Source organism: Lepidochelys kempii, chromosome 13 (assembly GCF_965140285.1).
Source record: "Lepidochelys kempii isolate rLepKem1 chromosome 13, rLepKem1.hap1, whole genome shotgun sequence".
Taxonomy (NCBI): Eukaryota; Metazoa; Chordata; order Testudines; family Cheloniidae; genus Lepidochelys; species Lepidochelys kempii.
In genome coordinates this window covers 41,984,772-41,993,862 of record NC_136392.1, presented here as the reverse complement: position 1 = coordinate 41,993,862, position 9,091 = coordinate 41,984,772, and positions in this window count along the sequence as shown.

The following is a 9,091-nucleotide window of genomic DNA, read 5'->3' as shown; positions in this document are numbered from 1 at the left end:
GGGAGGATGGACGAGAAGACCACTTGCACCTCAAACTCCTTTATCCTTCTTCCCAGAGCCATGTAGTCTGCAGTGATCCGCTCAAGGTCATTCTTGGCAGTATAATTGGTGCCCATGTGGAGAAGCAGGAAGGGGTAGTGATCTGAGGGCTTGATGAGTCTCAGCAGTCTCTCCATCACATCATGAATCTTAGCTCCTGGCAAGCAGCAGACTTCTCGGTTTTCTCGGTCGGGGCGGCAGATAGATGACTCAGTCCCCCTGAGGAGAGGGTCCCCGACCACCACCACCCGCCTCCTTCTCTTGGGAGAGGTGGTCGTGAAACCCCGAACCCTACGACAGTGCATCTTATGTCTTCCAATCGGCGGAGTCTCTTTCTGCTCCCTTCCCTCAGACGTATCATCTGGTCCACTCTCCGCATTAGTACCTGTGGAGAGAACATGAAAATGGTTACTTACCTGTATCTGCCCTGCTGATACATGGACGCTCCCCTTTCTTCTTCTGGAGGTCACATGCTGCCAAATTTCTTCACCATCCTTCTGTCCCCGCAGTGCAGCCTGCTCTGAATCTTCAGAACCTTGTGCCCGTAGAAGCCTATCCTGACGTCTGTCCAGGAAATCTTCAGTTTCTCTTATGCAATGCAGGGTCAATACCTGTTGCTCCAGACCTTGAACCTTCTCTTCCAGTATGGAGACCAGCTTGCACTTTGTACAGACAAAGTCGCATCTGTCCTGTGGAAGAAAGACAAACATGGCACATCCAGTACAGGTCACAACAGCTGAACACCCCCCATCCATATTACCTTCCTTCTACGAGCTTCCTCAGGAATTGTAGTAATTACTCAGAGAATCCGGCAAGATGTAAGCCTCAGTGGGCTCTCCCCAGGTGAACTCCCAGGCAAACTCCTTTTGTTAGCTGCTCTGCTGTTCGCTGCTCAGCTGGTTCTCAACTGACTGGCTTTTTCTGCAGTCAGGCCCACTTAAGGCTCACCTGGAACAAAGCACACCCAGTTCCCGCCCTTTTAGCCAGTTCTGATTGCAATCTGCCAGTGGGGTGGTGGTGTCACTCAATCAGTGGTTAACTCTGCCAGGAAGTTTGGGTCTGCTGGCAATCTACAATCAATCAGGAAACACTCTTTGCTTTTCTGCAGCAGAGAAGTCACAGACATGTCAGTTGTCATGTCGAGGGCCATGCAGCAGCCTGAGAGCTAACACGACTTCTGGTGCAGAAGAAGAGAGAAGTGTGATACTGAGGCAGGAGGAAAATCTTTTCATTATGAAGGAACAAAACCTACACTGGGCTGTGACCGCTTTGGTATTACTTGGTAAATAGAGACTCTACAGTTGGAATCTTCTTAACTCAGAGCCAGAATAGACTCGACTAGAAGTAAAGGTTGGGGAGACTCGGTGAACTGAGCAGGGATTTTCAAAGGGAGGTTTTGGGTACCTAGTTCTCTTCTGCTCCTTTGAAAAATTTCAGCCTGAAAGTTTGGTAAACCTTGGATGAAGAGGGTGGATCACTTGATGATAACCTATTCTGTTCATTCCCTCTGGGGCCCCTGGTGTTGGTCACTGTCGGAAGGCAGGATACTGGGCTAGATGGACCTTTGGTCTGACCCGCTATGGCCGTTCTTATGTAATGGGAAAATATCACAATGCTGCCCAGTCCTTGGGCCATTCTTCCCATGGGTAAAACGTTCCAATGGAAATCACTGGGAATCTGAGTAAAACTGATTGTGGGGTTGGACTAGTAATAAAATAATAATACTATATAATAATATTTAATAATTAATAAATATTTGCCAAGAATTAATCAGCAGCAACAGCCAATGATTTCTACCTTGGGGTAGGTGCTCTGCCAAGAAAATAAGTGTCAGTGCCTGATCCAAGATGAAGATGACGAAGAAGATTATTATCATCATCAGGATAATCAATAAGGGATGCGCTCCATAAATCAAGTCAGGGGCAACATTCTACGACTGACCTCTCCCTCACCCACTCTGTGTAACAGGCTCCAGCATGGAAGATGCGGTAACACAGACCCAGTCGGCGGCGTCGGGTGTGGAGAGTGGGTCTGTGACCTTGGACTGCGCTTATGAAATGGATGCTAGCTATTATTCTTTGTATTGGTACAAACAACATGGAGCAGAAAAGCTTGTTTTCCTACTTTGGGAATATTCCGATGGATTAAAGAAGAACGAGGCTGGGGAGAGTGTCTCTGTGGACTTCAAGAAATCCGAAAGCTCCATCAGTTTGAGGATCACGGGTTTGGAGCTGAGGGACTCAGCCATGTACTTCTGTGCTTTCAATAGAGACACACGGTGATGTGATTAACAGGGAGCCCTGCACAAAACCCCTACAGCTTTCTCCTTCCCTGAGAAACTGACTCCTTCACGCAAAGTTAGAAGGAGACCACAGACAGGAAAGGGGTGTGTGTGTGTGTGTATGTAGGGGGAAAGGGAACTGCTGCAGCTGGCTTCCTGGAGATGAAAACCTCTAACTGATTTCTGGGAATCTGCACCACAACTGTGCTCAGAAATTCACCACAAAGGGGAGAGCTGGAAGGAGACAAAGCAGAATGTGACCCAAGGACCTCATTAGATAGGCTGGTCCAATGGGTAACCAGTTCAGCTTGGTGCCTAGCAAGCAGAGGCAGATATGGAACCTCAACCTGGTTTATGTGTCAGGTGATGAGCCTGAGGTGCAAAAACTCAGGCAGAGATGAGACAGGGAGCCAGTGTATCTCTGTGCTTTGAATGTCTCAGGTACTAGTAAAGTAACACCACTCATGTTAGAGCCATGAGGCTGAAAATGCCTTTGGGTCTTTCTTCACTTCTGCTGTAAGTTTCTGCTCAGAAAACTCTGGCCTCTTCCAACCCAGCTACTTCGCTTGTGGGATGTTGAACCGGAAATGGCTGAGGCAGCATTTCACTCGGGGTTTAGGATGATTAGGAGGTACTGCACACATAAAGAGAGAGGGGGCTGCCAGCTGGACGTGTCACTGTCCTATTTCATTATTTGTAATGATTTGGAACATTTGTTGGCATTTTTACCTCCTTTTCTCAAGACTTCAGAAGGGCATCAAGAGAAAGCGAGAGAGAGAGAGATGGAAAGATATGGAAATTGCATTTTACAACAGATTGATGTATGGATAGATGGTTCAGAAGGAAGGACAGATGGACATGGGTAGATAGGAGAATTAAGAAATTAGAGAGAGGCAACAGAAGAAAGAAAGATACACAGATAGACTGGGAGAGAGACATAAGAATAGCCGTACTAGGTCAGAACAAAGGTCCATCTAGCCCAGTATCCTGTCTTCTGACAGCAGCCAATGCCAGGTGCCCCAGAGGGACTGAACCGAACCGATAATCAGCAAGTGATTCTGATCCCCTGTTGCCCATTCCCAGCTTCTGGGAGACAGACAGACATTACGTTAGACAGGTACTGTAACACTCTGACATACGTCGTTCTAATGCTATCATTGTATTTCCCTGCAGTGTCCTGCTGTGAGGCCTTGTCGATTTAGGGACCCGAGTCATGGGCTGCTTGGGAAGGAGACATCTCCACCGTGACCTGGACTTACACCAGCGCTTACCAAACCTTCCGATGGTACCAGCAGCTCCCCTGGAGAGGGTTGGCTGCCTGGTGACTGTCAATGCTAGGGAGACAGTCACTGATGAGTGGTTCATGGGTGAGCACCTGGAGGATTTGAAAAGCAGCTCTTGGCAGAGCTCAGACTCCCAGCTGGGGGACTCAGGCCCCTACTTGTGTGGGGTGGAGGCACAGCAAGCCAAGCTGGGCTTAGCGTAAAAACCCTCATTCTCTGCAAAGCAGCTTGGTGGGGGAGATGCTGGTGCAGAGATCCCCAGCTGGTGTGAATGAATCATAGCTTAGCTAGAGTCAAGGGGTCAAATCCCCAGCTGCTGTACATAAACACAGAGAAAGTCTCTGCCCCGAAAGAGTTCACAAGCTCTATGGGCAAGACAGAGAAAGACTGAAAGTAGGGAAGGGGGTTTCTCAAGGTCAGACAGCTGGGGATAGAACCTAGCAGCCCTGAACCCCGTTCCAGCTGGTTATCCACCAGACCACACTGCTTATCAATTACAGTGACTTTATTGGCACTGCTGTGGGTTTACACTGATGTAACCAGATGTAGGGCCTAGAGTCCCTAGTGCTTTTCTTTCCCACTTGATACTCCTTAAAACATATGACCACAAACATTAAAAACAACAGGTAAACCCTGGAGGGGAATTTTTCTTTAGGAAATGGAATTTTACCATTTGTCCCTTCTCTGGACAACCTGGCATCATCCACCATTGCAGCCATGGAAAAATCCACCGGCAGCGAAGGGAAAAATGCCCCCAGCTTTTGGGAAGCGCAGCTCCCTTGGGACAGAGATGATGGGTCAGTTTCCGGCTGGCCCTGGGTCCGGCTGCGGTTCGGGCTGTTCTCCTCCAGAAGGCACCGCAGCACAGTCAGCGTGGCTCTCCATAGACAGGGCGCACCAGTTTATTCCAGCCTCTGGTGTCCCGTGGCCGAGTTCTCCTGCCAGCCCCTGATACGCGGTGAGGCATGTGGGGGCTCAGCCAGGGGCGCTGGAACAATGTGTACAGTGGAGTGCTGAGAACCATTGAACCAAACTGTAAACCCTGGATCTGATGGAAACCACTTCAAGCCAGGGGGTGCAGCAGCCCCCGCTCTCCCCCCAGCACCCTTAGTTCCAGCACCTGTGGGCTCAGCGGCAGGGCAGGTATTGAGGGGAGGGGAGGCTCATGCTTGGCCCCACCTCCAGCTGTGACATCACTGCCTGATGTCTGACCTTCACCATTTAGACACCGGCTCTCTCGCCTCCCTCCGCCCAGGGCTGCGGGTGGAGGAGAAGAGCTGCCACCTGGGTGACTCTCTCCCAGGCTGGCTGGAGAGAAAAGCGGGGGCGCCCTGCAGAAGAGCCGAGACGCTGGGGGGATGGTCACGATCCCGGGCTCAGCCATTGTGCTGATTTGGCTTTTCAGTGAGTACAATTCCAAATCCCATTTCTGAAAGATTCTCCACATGCCTCCCACTTCATTACTGGTGCCGAGAGATTAAACAGACCTTCCTCCTCCTCCTCCTCCTCCTCCTCTTCCTCTTCCTTCCCCCTCCTCTTCTGCAATAAGGGATGCTCTCAGGCAGGCATTTAGGTGCCCAAATCCCACTGGAATTGAATTTCAATGGATTCTGGGAATCTAAATAAAGGGGAGGGTGATCTGTTCTCCATGTCCACAGTGTGGGACAAGAAATAACTGGCTTAGTTTGCAGGAAGGGAGATTTAGATTAGATGTTAGGAAAACCTTTCTAACTATAAGGAGAGTTGAGCTCCAGACAGATTAAGTAGGGAAGCTGTGGAATCCCCATCGTTGGAGGGTTTGAAGATCAGGTTAGACAAACACCTGTCAGGGGTGGTCTCATGGTCGGGGGGGAGCACTGCACGACCTCTTGAGGTCAGCCTGACTTTTCTATGATTCCATGAAATCCCTGCAGATCCTTAAAAACTCCTTGAACAAAGAACTCCCCTCAGTGACAGCATCCTCCGACTAACCTCTCTTTCCCCCTCTCCTTGTGCCAGGCTCCAGCATGGAAGATGCTGTAACTCAGACCCAGCCTTCAGTGTCAGGGGTGGAGCGCGAGTCCGTTTCCCTGGACTGCACTTATGAAACAGCTGCTAGCAGTTATTATTTGTATTGGTACAAACAGCCCCCTGGGGAAAGCCTTCTTTTCCTTTCTTGGCAACATTCTGGAGGAACAAAGAGGAATGAGGCCGGGGAGAGATTCTCTGTTAATTTGGAGAAGTCCAGACGCTCTGTCAGTATGAGGATCACAGCTCTGGAGTTGGGGGACGCGGCCATGTACTTCTGCACTTTCAGGAGAGACACTGTGTTGAAATTCATAGGGAGCCCTGAACAAAAGCTTGACACCTCTCCAACTACTGTAAGAAACTGACTCCTGCAGGTGAAGTTAGGAGGCGAGCACGGGCAGGAAAGGGGTGTGGGGGTGGAGGGAGGGCTATGAAGTGGGGTGAGACCTGCCACGGTTGGGTTTCTGGAGATGAAAACCTCTTCCTGATTTCTGGGAAAAGGGGGCACCACAATGGTACTCAGAAATTCGCCGCAAAGAGGAGATGGAACAAGACAAAAACAGAATAAGATCCCATGGCTGGAAGCCGGAGTGAAACAAATTAAGACTAGAAAGAAAGTGCACATTTTTAACAGTGAGGGTAATTAAACACTGAAACAACTGACCCAGGGACATGGTGGATTCTCCATCATTTGAAGTCTTCAAATCAAGACTGGGTGTCTTTCCTCTAGGTCAGCCACAAGATATGGGCTGGGTGCGGGTATCCCTGAGTATCCTTCTCTGGCCTGTGTTAAAGCAGGAGGTCAGACTAGATGATCACAAAGGTCTCTTCTCACTTTAGGATCTATCCATCAATCAATCTATTAATATCTCACTGTGGGCTGGCGAAGTATGGGATGGGTTCCTTGTGGATCTATTCAAAACTAATGGTTGCTGGGCATTTAATTCCCCTAGGCTCCTTTGAAAACCCTAGTTGAAATTCCATCCCGGGTTGACATTTAACCCAAGGGACACCTAACCCTCACTTCTGGACTCAACTGGCACTTAGGGCTCTGCACAGGGGCAAACATCATGGTATGGTCAGAGGAGCTCAGTTATTCCTGGAAAGAGAACTCCCAGATTTATACTGAGGCTGGCATTCTCAAAAAGCCCTAGAGGATTTAGAGGATCAACTTCCATTCAAATTCAAAAGTATTTGGGCATCCCTTAGGCTGCTTTGGAAATGTGGATACTCAAGCTGCATGAATTTTAATGGGAATCGGGCATCTTTTTCTCTTGGGCTAGTTTCAAACTCTCAGCCTGCATGTTCAAATCACAGGAACTACAAACTGCATTGAAAGTGCACGGTTCCCCATCACCTAAAACCGAGAGCGAAGTAACAGAAATCCCTCAGGCCCTGCTGGGTTGATCTGAAAAGAAAATGTAATAAAAATGTGGCAAACCCTGTTCTGAAAGCAAACAAACAGGCTTGTGGTCACGTGCTGCCATCTGGTGACCATTGCGTTGCACTTTGACAGCTGCAGGAACTAATGAAAATTTGCGCAGGAGTTTTCACCACTGTTTTACTACCAAATATAAAGGCACATCCTTATTTCAGCCTGGACATTGAAATGTCATTTAGACACATAACTACTTATGTGTTTCACGGACACAGACACAAACACAAAATCTCTGTCACACACACTCACAAAAAGAAAAGGAGTACTTGTGGCACCTTAGAGACTAACCAATTTATTTGAGCATGAGCTTTCGTGAGCTACAGCTCACTTCATCAGATGTTACTCTCTTTCTTCTTTGTCTCTCTCTCACACACACACACACACTTCTACATAAGTGAACTCACAATTCACATGCACAAACAAGTCACACACTCCCAGAATAACACATATACCAAATTTTCTCTTACATACAACAAACAGCCACACAATCACTCATACACAACCTTCAAATTCTCTCACTCACACACCATAAAGTGACACACACACTCACACACATCCCAAACTCACTCACACATGCAGATCAAACATAAATGCACTCTCTCAAAGTCCTGCACACAACTCTCTCTCTCTCTCTCTCTCTCTCTCTCTCTCTCTCTCTCTCTCTCTCTCTCATACACACACACACATTTCAGAGTAACAGCCGTGTTAGTCTGTATTCGCAAAAAGAAAAGGAGTACTTGTGACACCTTAGAGACTAACCAATTTATTTGAGCATACGCTTTCGTGAGCTACAGCTCACTTCATCAGTGAGCTGTAGATCACGAAAGCTTACGCTCTAATAAATTGGTTAGTCTCTAAGGTGCCACAAGTACTCCTTTTCTTTTTACACACACATTTGTTTGTCTGCTGCAACCTGGTCATTTCTGGCCTTCTTGATATCAGAAATATTTGAAAATCTGTCCCCTTGTTTCCTCTGACTGAGAATAACTATTGCTAGACTCCTTAACTTCATAAAAACTCAAGAAATGTGCCATTGTGAGGCTAGGTGGCCAAATGTCACTGAAATGCAACAGGACATGGGTTCCTAAATCCCTTTGGTTCCTTTGAAAATCCCAGGCTAAATCCATTCATGTCTGTCTGGTGCTGAGATACTGCAGGGGTTGGGTCGGGGGGGGGGGTGGGATGGGACAAAAGCGCTTTTAAAATATTTTCAAAGGAGCCCAAGGGAATTAGGAGCTCAGCTCCCTGTGGAATTCAAGGGAAATTGGGCTACAAACTCCCTCACAAATCTTTGACCATTGCAGCCTAAAACTGCCTGCATTGGGTATTTCTCTGGCCATATTATCACAGTGTCTATCCACCTCACAATCATCACTTTATTGGTCCACACAATACCCGTGTTAGGTGGGAAAGTTACCCCCATTTTATGGCTGGGGATCTGAGGAACAAAAGGACAGATTTTTAAAGGGCTTTAAGTACCTGGTGGGATTTTTCACAAGTGCCTCGGTGCCAAACACCCTTTGAAATCAATGGGTGTCAGGGGTCCTGGGTGTATTTGAAAACCCCACTGGGCCACCCTTTAAAAACGTGGCCCTGAGTGATTTGCTGAAAGCCATCCAGAATGTCTGTGGTGGAGGAAGGACTCGAACCCAGGCCTTGGCTAACATTATAGCCACTGGACATCGCAGCGGGTGCTGTTCAGATACTGCCAAGGAAGCCCCTCGTGCTGGGTGCTTTTGTCTACGCTGTGATTGTACAGCTCCGAGAAGGCAGCTGAGCTTGTGCAGGAGCGAGCGGCGGCAGTTACAGGATCCTAGGCTGGGAGGTGTCACATGATGTGTCTGAGCATAAGAAAACATCAGGCCGAGATGAGCCAGGCACCATTGCACCTCAGTGCCCGGCTGCTACCGGTCTCAGAAATTCACCTCACCGCCCTGGGAATCATGAGACTGCAAATCCCCTGGGTCTTTCTTCCTTTGTACTGTAAGTTTCTGCTCAGAACACTCTGGGCTCCTCCAAGGCAGCTGCTTCGCTTGTCGGACA